Source organism: Canis lupus, chromosome 3 (assembly GCF_011100685.1).
Source record: "Canis lupus familiaris isolate Mischka breed German Shepherd chromosome 3, alternate assembly UU_Cfam_GSD_1.0, whole genome shotgun sequence".
Classification (NCBI taxonomy): Eukaryota; Metazoa; Chordata; class Mammalia; order Carnivora; family Canidae; genus Canis; species Canis lupus.
Window position 1 is genome coordinate 68422508 of NC_049224.1, and position 13018 is coordinate 68435525.

At 39.6% G+C, this 13018-nt stretch overlaps 2 long non-coding RNA genes across 2 annotated transcripts in view; both read right to left on the bottom strand.

Moving 5' to 3' along the window:
- Positions 1–5787, bottom strand: part of LOC111095385 — a 34583-nt gene extending 28796 nt beyond the window's left edge. The window contains exons 1-2 of the long non-coding RNA XR_005356407.1: positions 5335–5787; positions 1504–1656 (exon numbers count right to left, since the gene is read on the bottom strand). This is a non-coding gene — a long non-coding RNA (uncharacterized LOC111095385). The remainder of the gene's footprint in view (positions 1–1503; positions 1657–5334) is intronic.
- Positions 5788–7988: 2201 nt separating this feature from the next.
- The window catches only part of LOC111095271, a 61108-nt gene continuing 56078 nt past the window's right edge, over positions 7989–13018 (bottom strand). The window contains exon 6 of the long non-coding RNA XR_005357240.1: positions 7989–8060. This is a non-coding gene — a long non-coding RNA (uncharacterized LOC111095271). The remainder of the gene's footprint in view (positions 8061–13018) is intronic.

The following is a 13018-nucleotide window of genomic DNA, read 5'->3' on the forward strand; positions in this document are numbered from 1 at the left end:
CTTGTAAAAAAAAAAAAAATTGATTCTACCAACAGCTGTTGAGTTTGGAAGGAGATTTTTCCCCCAGAGTCTTCACATAAGAATGCAACCTGGTCAATACCTCGAATATGAGACCCAAGAATTTACTTAAGACTTAGCTCAAATTCTGACCCTACAGAACTGTGTGGTAGTAACCAGTGTTGTTTAAGCTACTATTTGTGTAAGTTGTTACAAGGCATTGGAAAATGAATATACTCCCACAACCCTTACCAGACTCAGTCCTTCTCCTGGACCAGCAAAGTTTGTGTCACTTACGTTTACTGAGGTGATTTGTCTGAATGCTGGTTATCATTCTTGTAGCTTGAGGGATCCTACTCTTATAAAGTACACAACCCTGTAACTATGAAGAGCCAGGGTCTAGCAAAGTGTTTTGAGTTTGAATCCTGTCTCTGCCATCTTCTATCTGTAGAAACTTGGATACATTGCTGAACTCCTCTGATCCCCAGTTAGGTTAGTTTTAACATGGGTAAAATGGTAGTACTCACAGCCAAAACACTTTTCCTTATGCACATTCAGTGTTCAGCATGTGTGCTTGCACATGTTAGGTAACTGTCTGAGCCCTGATATAAATATAAAGTATAAATATAAATTAATGCACAACTTGATAGAGTCCAAATTTCAAATCAGTGAACCTTTCATAAACCCTTTCTCTCTGCCAGGCTGTTGGAATAAACATAAGATGGGAAAATGTCACAACCTTTAGTTTCAAAGCTTCTCCAAATAAGTGAGAAAAACTGACACAGAAGCATAGATATCACTGATATCTTTTAACATGGCCAGTGAAAAAGAGACTGCAAGACAGAAGTGGTGCTAGAGAATTATTAGCTCTCAGCTGGGACAGATGGCAGGAAGGGAAGGAAAGGCTTTATCAGGCATGTTGACATTTGATTTGGGTTTTGAAGAATGAGTAGAAGTTGATCAAATAGTCAAAGACTAGAAAAGCATCCCAAGAAGAGCAAGTAGATTTTGCAGTATCTCTGAGATACTAAATATTATAGAGTGTATTAGGTATCATAGAGGTTCCAACAGCAGAAAGAAAGCTTAGCCAGATTAAGCCCACAAGACATTATTTTGAATCATGTGTACAAGGACATCCGAGGGAGAATCTACTTTTAGGCATGATGAAATCCTGATGAAATGTTGTCAGAGATTCCATCTATCAATTGATCAATCTGTCTTCTATTATCTATCTATCTATCTACCTATCAATCTATCATCTATCTTCTAATTATCATTGTCTATCTATCAATCATCTATGTATCTCTCCCCCTCTCTCTCTTCCTTGGCTCTTTTTAAAACTATTTTGGCTTTATTTTTAAATAAATAGGATCACTTCGTATTATGAAAAATATCGTTTGTACTTCAAAGCCTAAATTCTAATGGTTGCCAAGCTAAAAGCAGAAAGATTCTTTTTCACAACCATGTACTACTTTTCAGTGATGACTTAGGCCCATGTCCACTCACCTTGAATCCAATCCCATGACCTGCTTAGACCATATACTTGTTTTTGACAAGACATCGAGATGGACAAGCCTCAAGAAACCACATTAAATGTTTGCTTCTTTTTCCCAAAGGAGTATAGGTGGTTTTGCCAGAAGAAACCAGAAGAACTGCTGGCTATAGTAAAACAAATAGAAAATATAAAAAAAAAAAATTGATGTCATTGGATCATAAAAAGTGATGGGTAAAATCTCGATGCATCTTTTTCATACACTAAGGCGTTTCAACTTTAGCCTGCAAGGGATGAGCAATTTGTGAAGGACTTCAGTCAGTGGAGAGGGTTGCTTGAATTTTGTGCTTTCACTCTCTTACACTGAAGTCATGGTGGAGGATGTGCAGCCATGAAGAGCATGGTGGATGGACTTCAAGGTCTCTAAAAGCCACTGGATGCATATGGCTATCACTCAGCGTACTGAGCAATGGAAATCCAGAGACAAGCCCGGTAGGAATTGTTCTGCCTCTCTGGCCTTTCCACTTAGCATTCATAATCCTCAGATGCACGACTGCCAGCAGCCACATCTTCCAACGCAAAGGTCAACATGAAAGAGCATCTTAAGTAGCACGTCAAAATGACATTTTGCGATTTGGCATAATTGCTTGCTTAAGTGCTTGTACATTACATTATCTTGCTTCCGTAAGGCTGATGTTGCTTCCAATTCTCCTATTCTTCAATTCCTTTGCTAAAATATTGCTACTTTCTAATAGTTGAGGGTATCTTGTATGTGAGGCAGCATCCACACTGTCATTACTTTAGTGTTTTGATTTCAGTGTCTGTGCATTATTTTATACCTCAAAAAACATCATTGGAGTTAAAAAAATGCCTCATGAGTTATAACCCCATATTCAACTGTCTGTTAGTTTGTTAATATAGTCAGTCACCAATCTATTCAATATGCTCCCCTGTATATAAGGCACTGAGAAAAGCACTGTGGTATTGGGGGTGGAAACAACTGTGTCCCTGCCCTTTGTGAGCGTAGAGAATAGGGCGAGAGTGGTGATATGTCTCTACTAGCTGCTGTGAAGGGAAAAGGAATCAGGATCAAATCATACAAAAAAAAAGTATAATATAAAAAAGCCATTTCAAGGAAATTTTTTTTATAATGAGGACAACATTGTAGATTAAAAAAAAAAAAAAAAGAGCTTGTCAGACCCATGCTGGACAGCAGACTAGGTTCAAGGCATTTGTTGTCTTCAGGGATTACAATGGACATGTCAGTCTAAATGTGGTCCAGGGAGGTAGCCACTGCCATCCGTGGGGCCATCATCCTGGACAGATCTTCCATCGCCATCGCGTGGGGAGGCTGGTCGGGGAACAAGATTGCCAAACCCCACACTGTCTCTTGCAGGGTAACCCGCCTCTATTGCTCTGTGCTGGTGCACCACATCTCTGCTCCCAGAGGCACTGACATCCTCTCAGCCCCTGTGCCCAAGAAGCTACTGAGGATGGCCAGTATTGACGATGGTGACTCCTTGGCCAGGGGCTGCACTGCCATATTGGACAACGTCATCAAAGCTACTTATGACATTTCTAAGACCTATGTCTCTCTCACCTCTGACTTCTGGAGACTGTGTTCACCAAGTCTCCCTACCAGGAATTTATTGGCCATCTTGTAAAGACTCCACCAGAGTCTCTATACAGAGAACCCAGCTCCAGCTGTGGCCACCACCCAGTTTTATATAAGAAAAATAAAGTGAAATAAAGCCTGTTAAAACAAAGAAAGGGCTTGTGCCTCAAACTTGTTGCTCTCGGCACTGTGTAGATGCTCAGATTCTCACTCAAAATGGTTCACTGGGTTTTACAACAACCTTTTGTAAGTGGCATTCTCCAAGAAGCTGACTCTGAAATGGAGAGTTGAATCCAGGACAGAGACCAGGGGTCTCCTTGGAGTCTGCACCTTGGAAGTTGGAGGAGGAAAGAAGAACTGAGGAGGTAGAGGGTAAGCTGTGATGCCCTCTTACTGGAGGACTTATCCCTGCCAGGAACTCTGCAAATGGGACAAAGAAAAGCTATTCTGTGCTGGGTTATGAGGTTTGGGTCTTCATGCACCTGTTTTGATCAGTCGCTGGATAGCTGGCCAGCCAAGAAATGGTGTGACCTTATGCAAGCAGCTCTCTTAAGGTGAGACAGTCCCCAGGGAGAGCTGACAGCTGAGAGGTTGTATGCTGGAAGCTTCCCAAGCAGCTGGGTGTGAAGCTTTATTTTTGAATAAGGCTCTATACACTGAATTACAGTGTCCCTTATATCACCATTATCTGCAAGACTCTGATAAATGGAAATATTACCTTTTATGGAGACTGGGATCAGTTTTCCCTGAGCATTTATTTGGGCTAGATTCTAGGTTGGATGCATAGACAAAAGATGCCCTTGATCAGAAACACCTGCACTGTTATACGAGCAGGATTTAATCTTTCACTATGCTTACCTACTAAAATTAGGAGTTTGTATGGGCAGTCAGGTTTATCCTGATACAGTTTTCAATTCTTCCTATATATCAACTGCAATTTAATTCAAAATCTAGTTTTTTTGAGGCTCAACTCTAAGCCAAAATGATACTCCTCCTTCTCGTCTTCCTACTACTATTGCATTATTGCTAACTATATTCATGAAGAATTTTTTTGTATCATAAACTAATCTGAGCAATTTGCATGTAAGAACACATTTCATTCTTATAACGAATCTATGTGGTATATAATATCATCATCTACCATTTTTTAAATGATGAACCCAAGGCACACAGAGGGTAAGCAACTTCCTCAACATTGTACAGATTTTATGTAGAGGAGCTGGACTTTGTACCCAGGTAGTTTGGCTCCAAAGTCTGTGCTTAAATACACTCTCTGCCATTAATGATCTCATCATTAGTGGAGTCTTGCAATTGGCTGATTGCTCTAATTATTCACTTATTATCTGCATCTATGCCCTTTGCAATATGACCCTGCAGTGCTCTCCCATTCCCAGGGGTATGGGCTGCTCTACCCTTTAGCTCTAGATTCAGCCAAGTTACTAGCATTGCCCTAAGTGTCTTTTAAAGTGTGAAATAAGTGGGGTGCCTGGGTGGCACAGTCAGTTAAATGTCAGACTCTTGGTTTCAGCTCAGGTCATGATCTCACAGTTGTGGGACTAAGCCCCATGCCAGGCTCTGTACTTAATGAGGAGTCCGCTTAAGATTGTCTCTTCCTCTGCCCTTCCCCCATTCTCACTCTTTCTCTCTCACGTAAATAAATAAATCTTTAAAAAAAGAAAAGGTGCTTCAAATAGAGACTTGTAAAGTGCATGGAAGACTGAGTTTATTCTTTCTCATTCTTCTGCCATGGGCAGGGCAACATGCCTGGGATTGCTCATGTTGGAAGTTATTAGGGCAAAGGGCATCGCAGATCAGCTGACAGGTGCTCACTTCCAGCCAGGATCAGCACAGCCTCCTTGCCTACCTGAAGCTGCCCCCAAATGCTTGAGTGAGTCCAGTATAGGTCAGATAAACCCTACAGATCATGAACTAAAAAAACATTTGCTATTGCATGCCATTGAGGTTGTGATGCAACAGTTGTGTGACAATGTAAATGACTAATACAAATTGAGTTACAGGTGAAAATTAAATTTGATATAAATGCAATGATAAGTACAAGTGCTAGGTGTGCAAGGGGAACATAAGAGCACTGGTAAGGGGAATGTGACAGACAACTTATTTCAGACTTTATACTCAGTGAAGAGTTCCTGGAAGAACTAAAATAAAGGTTCTGGAGAAATCATTTCAAAAAAAAAAGAAACAGGATATATGTCAGGGAAGTATTTCTTACTTATATCTAGGGACCTGTAGTATGCCTGGATCATCCTCTCTGCAACAGCCATGTTTTTGAAAAGTTGTATGCAAATCCAAATATAATACATCTAATCTTGTTGCAGCAGCAGAGAGTTCACTAAACAAACTCTGAGATGAAGGTTCTTCTTCTTCTTCTTCTTCTTTTTTTTAATGGAAAGAAAAAAAGCTGGAAAGTGAATTATTTCCAAAAATATCTATTGCATGTTGACTCCAAGTAGATAGGTGCACCTGTATAAAACATAAATATGCGTCATTTAAAATTTTAAGCAGGACAAGTTACTCCTGCTGGTTGCTAATTCACACATGTCTGTATTTTGAATGTTAGCTTCCTACATTTTTATACAAATATTAATTGTAACTATAGCATTTAAAATATTATTCTCCATAATATTTACCTTAAAACACATGTTTGCATTTTTTTTCCAGAAAATATTTCCCTGGGAAAATGCCCAAAATCACCCGTCAGGGTCAGAGTTTTTGTTCCAAAAGCCTGAATTCTTCACCAGCTCCCCAAGAGGCAGGCTTTGAGACGAAAACAATCACATGTAATCACAAAGATGTCTGTGTAATCTTTCTTTATTATTATCAAACAAATTCTTTGTAGTGGCTGGTCCTTTATCTTATTTTATGGGTAGTAGACATGAACTCCACTAAACTCTCTCTTGCCATCAGTCAAGAAAGGCTTACTTCCTAATAATCCTTGGGTAAAGAAGGATTAATTGATTTATTATGCCTAATCTTGCAGCGTGGATTTATTCAGTAAGCAAACACAGCCGTGTTACGTGGGCTCTGTGTCAGGCTCTGGGGATGCTGATGCAAAAGCAATGCACTCTCTGTCCTCAAGAAGCTCATGGTCTGTTCTAGGAGAGAGGTGAGTATGAGGAAATTAAAATAAAATGACAAATACTAGTGGGATCTGAACAGCACTGTGAGAATAAGGAAGAGGAAAAGGTGAAACAATTAATTCTGAAGTAGAGATCAGTAAAATACTTTCAAAGGGGTTTTATCTTATGGGTGTTCCTAGGTTCTTTTTATTTACCCTTCATCTACATCAGAGCTTGGCAAATTTCTCTGTGAGGGGTCAGATAGTAAGTATTTTAGGCTTTGTGGGCTGTAGGGTTTCTGTTTTAACTACTCAGTTCTTTCCTTGTAGAGTAAAAGCAGCCATAGACAATATGTAAAAACATGAGTATTGCTGTGGATCAAGACAGTTTTATGTATAAAACCTCGAGGCAGTCTGGATTCGTCCTGAGGGTTGTAGTGTGTCTACTCTTGTTCTCCATGGGCTTTAAATGCTGATGTATCTCCCAAGTACCCAAGTACTTAGTAGGGAGGAACATCCATACATTTATTATTATTATTATTATTATTTATTATTTATTATTATTATTATTATTATTATTATTTTAAGTAGGCTCCATGCTCAACATGGGGCTGGAACTCATGACCATGAGATCAAGAGCCGCATACTCTACCCACTGAGCCAGCCAGGTGCCTCTATACATTTAAAACTCAAGGAAAACAGAGTATAATGCTATGTGAAGTCAGTCAGAGAAAGATAAATAACATACAATTTCACTCATATAAGGAATTTAAGAAACAAAACAGATGAACAAAGAAAAAAAGGGGGAGGCAAATAAGGAAATAGACTTAAATGCAGAGAATAGACGTGTGGTTACCAGAGAGGAGGGGATGAGGGCATGGGTGAAACTGATGAAGGGGATTAAGAGTGTGCTGATCATGGGGCACCTGGGTGGCTCAGTCAGCTAAGTGCCTGCCTGAAGCTCAGGTCATGATCCCAGGGTCCTGGGATTGAGTCCTGCATCGTGTTCCCTGTTCAGTGGGGAGCCTGCTGCTCCCTCTCCCTCTGCCTACCTCTCCTCCTGCCTGTGCTCTTTATCTCTGTGTCATATAAATAAAAAAAAAAGGGATCCCTGGGTGGCGCAGGGGTTTGGCGCCTGCCTTTGGCCCAGGGCGTGATCCTGGAGACTCGGGATCGAATCCCATGTCGGGCTCCCGGTGCATGGAGCCTGCTTCTCCCTCTGCCTGTGTCTCTGTCTCTCTCTCTCTTTCTCTCTGTATGACTATCATAAATAAAAAAAAATAAAAAAAACTTTGAAAAAAAAAGTACATTTATCATGCTAAGCAAATCATATTTCAAATAAATAAATAAATAATAAATCTCTCAATCTTGAGATTCCCTTCTCTGTATTCTTTTCATAGGTGTTCTGTCCCATGATCTCAAATGCTTTCTATTTGCCAAATGTATGTTCCCAGACTTGATTGTTCTTCTGAAGTCCAGAACCACTTAATAGGTGCTTGTCAAGCATTTTTCTCTGGGCTATTTTTCTGTTCTATCAAAATTAGCAGAGTTCATCTTATGGTCTCTCTGAAACCTCTAGGCCAGGTCTGGTCCTGAGTAGCTTTTTGCCTTTCCACAAACAATAATCCCATCCACCCATTTGCTCAAGGTGAAACTGGAAGTCAAAAGTAGCACCTCCTTCTCCACTAATCATTTGTGCATTCCCTAAGTTCCGTTCACAGCACTCCTTAAATTTCTCTAGTGGTGCCACCTGAGTGTCTCTCCAAGGCCACACCTCAGTCTTGTCAACATCACTTCTTCATGGACCACTCCATGGACCACTTCATGGACCACTCCAATGTCTTTGCATCCACTCTTGTGTTCTTCTTGTCTTTATTCATCTACCAAACAGAGGGACTCTTTTAATAAAACCTCCTATCATGTCATCCCTGCTTTCAACCTTGCAAAGGATCCCTGGGGTCTACAGATAAGTACAACATCCTTGTTACTCTTTCCTGAGTCCTGACTCTTACTCTCATGCTGTAGCCTCAGCTCCTACCCATGCATATGAAGATTCATTGCTGCAGTAAGAAATTAGCACAAACTTAGGGACTCAAAATAACACACATGCATTACCTTATCGTTCTGGAGATCTGAACTTTGAAATGGGTGTCACGAAACTAAAGGTATTGGCGGGGCTGTGTTCTTTCTGGAGGTTATAGAGAAAAATTTATTTTGATGCCATTTCCGATCTCAAGAAGCTGCCAACATTCTTGGTTGTTGGCCCTCAGCCAGAAATTGCATCTGGTCCCCACTCCCCCATATCATCTCCATCTCTGACTCTGCTTTTCCTGCATCCCTCTTAGAAGGACCCTGCAATTCCACTGGGTTTACCTGGATAATCTGCAGAAATCTTCCGTCTCAAGATCCTTAAACTTAATCACATCTACAATGCTCTCTTTGCAATGAAGGCAACATATTCCCAGTTGCTGGGAAACATGGACATCTTGGGTTAAGAGGACATTATTCTGAAAACTATACCACACCTTCTTACTTATCATGCTCCTGACACATTGGCCTTTGGTCTCTCATCTATTCAAAGCAGCTACCTCTTCCTCCTCCAATATCCCCTCTCTCTAGAATTCTTTTTAACTCTATCTTTGGCTAAATTCTTATCTCTCTTAACCCATGAGCATAAATGGTCTTCCTCAGAGAAAATTCATTCAGCCCTTCCCTTCAATATTTTTAAATTAAGTTAACCCTGATTTATTCTCTTATACGCTATACATTTTCTGTTTTAACACTTTTTACTGTTGAACTTAAATAAACCATGACATAATTGTCTCTTTCAACATTAGGCTCCCCATCAGAATGTGAGCTTGCTGAGGGCAGTGGCAGTGTTTTCACTGTTTGTGGTTTACTCTTTGCATTTCACAAAGTGATGAAACCACATACATGTTCACTAAGTGTGTGTCAAATGGATTAAAGGGTTACTGAATAAATAAATGTATTGATAAAAAAAAATGACTGTTTGATCATGAATTTAAAGAGTATGTGACAGGTGGCAGATGATCAGAGAGATCAAAGTATATGTTAGGGGACTAAAATATATTTTATCTTTTGTAAAAATCTAGGTAAGTGAACATTATATATTGGGGATTATAGATAATTTGAAAGGACTACAAGGTATATTTTCATAGTTAGCAATGGTCAAAAGGGGACTAAGAGATTAATAAAGATTAGATCATAAACTGCCTTCATCATTTAAGAAGTTCTGAGCAACAATGAGTACCTGATAGCCACCCTAATGGGGCCTTACGTAGCGCAGGGTTCTAATTAGTGTCTGGAAGTAAGGATTTCCAAATCCGACTCAATAGTTCAAAGACATTAGGGCACTGGGTTCACATGTGTGTCATTTCCTTGGCTTTTCCCTCATTATTGCAAGATGGCTGCTAAAGCAATGAGCATCATTAGACTGCCCAAGATCAGCATCCCATCTTCGGAGGGCGAAGGTGGGAGGACAAGGGCCCTCTTTTCAAGCTCTCTCTAATGTAAGGAGATAAAATGTATCTAAATTCTCAGTAGATTCTTCTTTTGTTTACAGTTACCAAATTTAGAATTAAAAATAAAATATGCTCAGTTAAATGTGACTTTTCAATAAACAATGAATAATGTTCAGTACAATATACAGGACATACTGATACCAAATGCAGTAGTTTGTTATTCATCTGAAATTTAGGATTTAACCAGGCACTATATATTTCATCACAGAATCCTGCCCTTGTTTCATTAGGGAGGGCAGGGTTACAACTCACCCTTAGACTAGTCACAGATAACTAACTATGGATGCAATTACTATCATTGACTGACTAAGCTTACTTCCCTGGGCACATCGCCAAAATAAGGGTGCCATTAACAAGAATGGGAGGACTGGTTTCATATGAAGAACCAGCTGTGTCAGCCACAGGGTCTGAGTAAATTGGTAAGGCAGATTTATTTTATTCTGTAGATAATGTGGAAGTATCAGAGGATTTGAGCAAAGGAATGATGTAATTAATTTGGAAGTTTTTATTAAGATCTCTGGTTTGGTTTTATGTGAGATGGTGATTAGAGGAAGGGGTATCAGATATGAGGCTATCCCATTAGCTGTGCCACAGAATGATGAGGTGGTGTGAACCTAACAATCATCAGAGGTATTTAGAAACATGTAAGAGAATTCAATATGCCTATTTACTTATTATAGTTGTCAAGATTTCAGACTGTGGAGTTCAAATGTTTGGCGTTATATCCTGACTTTGTTATAAGATGTCTGTGTCACCTTGAGTAAGTTACTTTATCTTACAAGCCTTAGTTTCCTTTATCTGTAAACAAGTAGATAATAAAAACTGTGATTTACTATCGGCATTGAAGGAGGTCATTCAAGTCAAGTGCTCAGCAAAGAAAAGAAACAGTATGCACTGAATAAATCTTAGGTGCTTTTATCAGTTTGGGTGTGACTCTGGGTTTTCTTGTTATCATGGATATGACTGATTGGATGTGGTGTGTAAGGAAAAGGAGTCCCTCGAATCTGCTCCACCCATAACTGCACCCTCTCAGATGAGGCCAATCTCACCCTTCAGTCCTCAACCAAACCCTTAGTGTCAACACTGACTCCCACCCAGTATCCAATTCTCCAGGAACTCCTAATGATGCCACACTAAGCACAACCTTATGCCCAAATCATACGACTGCTCCTTTCTGCTCCGCTGAGCTTGGTCTGAGCTGCCCTTTCTAGTCTTCCTCTCCTGGCTCCTGTGAACACTGTCCTGCTTCCTCCTCCTTCCCCTCTAGCCTAGTAGTATATTCTCACACAGCTACCAAGACACCAAACACCATGTCAGATTAAGCTATTTCTTTGCTCAAACCTTACAATGGCTTCTCATTTTACTAAAGATGCCCAAGCACTTCACTTCAGTGGGGACCACTACCCTCTGTAGGGGGCCAGAGGATGCTCTGCTTGGCTCTCTCCACTCCAGACACCTGGACTCTCTCTTTTCTCCCAGTCCCTAATGAGAACCTTGGTCCTGCTTGATCCCCCTTACTTAGGGCATCGTTTCCACAGGTATCCAAATGCTTAACCCTCTTATTTCTGTCAAGATTCTGCTCAAATCAAACCCACTCACTGACATTGACCTCAACTAATGTACCTATAGTTTCAAACTACACCAACCTGGCTTTCAAGATTGGTCTTATCTGTTTTGTTTGTTTATTTATCCTATAGCCCTTTTTACATCCTAACGTATAATACAATTTGCTTATTTATTGTAATTATTATTCACTCCTTCCTTAAAATATTAGCCATTTAAGGGCAGACATCTCTATATGTTTTACTAACTGTCGTATCAAAAAGCCCAAAACAATGCCTCACATATATTGAGTTCAATAATATTTTAAAAATATGTATACTTGGGGATCCCTGGGTGGCTCAGCAGTTTAGCACCTGCCTTTAGCCTAGGGCATGATCCTAGTCCTGGGATTGAGTCCCACATCAGGCTCCTACATGGGGCCTGCTTCTCCCTCTGCCTGTGTTTCTGCCTCTCTCTCTCTCTCTCTCTCTCTCTGTGTGTGTCTCTCATGAATAAATAAATAAAATATTTAAAAAATAGATAAATAAAATAAAATTTATATACTAAATATATATTATATATATACACCAAGCTTTGTCAGACTACATACATGTCATTTATTCTTGTTCTTTACAAATTAAAAACTAATAGCTATTCAATGTGTATTCTGCACCATAGTTTTGATTTCTGTACTTGTCTCATTTCATTGAATCACTATGAGAACTTTGTGGTCTGCATCCTTCTGTAGTGGTACATCATAGCCAAAGGTATAATCAGCCAACAGAGAAAATCTTCGGATCTCAAACTATAAATCAAGGCTTCATATCTCAACTCTGCCACTTACTAGGTGTGATGCCTTGGACAAGTGACAACCCTCTCGCCCCCCACTTTTCTTAGTGCACAGGTTTTTTCATTTGTGATGTGGGGGCACAATATTAGTATGGACTCATGAGATTGTTGTAACTATCAAGGTGTTAACACATGTAAAGTATTAGGATGACATCTGAAACAGAGTGTACATTAAACAAATGCTAGCTATTATCTTTACAATAAATATTTTATCAATGTTATGCATTGTAAACCTGAGGCTCAGAGAATCCAATTAACTTGGCCAAGGTCAAATAGATAATAAGTGGCATTCAGGACTCTGGTTCCCAAATGGTGTTTTTAACCACGATGCAACAAGAAACACAAAAGGAGGAGCCCTTTGGGGGAAAATATAATGAGTTGAATTGTGGATTTCTGTATCTTCACCCCGGGATATTTTCTACCTAAATTTAGACTTCCTAGAGAATATTGAATCTCTGACTATATATTTAATTTTCTCTCCAAGCTGGCATGAAGCAGACTTGATCTTTGGAAGACAGCAGGGTTCATGTGATTATTTTCCCAGCCTTTGCCAAAAGTCAGTCATTTAAAAGTCTTTGTGGCACAGGACCAACTGCTTTACACATCAGCTGCTCTGTGAAAAAGTTGAAAATGTGATAGATTTGCTGACAAGCGTATTTTATGTTTGATGTGCATAAATTTTTTGCAATGATAAAAATAGAAGCAGTTAAGAGTTACTGAGTGGCTTGTTTTTCCTTCTGTCTCTTGAATATTTTGATCTTGAGATAGAGCAGGTGTCTTGCTTGTTTTCACCTGTATTCTCCAGTTTTAACTTCTTCAGTATGCATTACTTCATTTATAAGGAAGTATTCACACCTACTATGTGCAAAATTGAGTTCTGGGTGTTTTGGTAAGACATTTGTTAC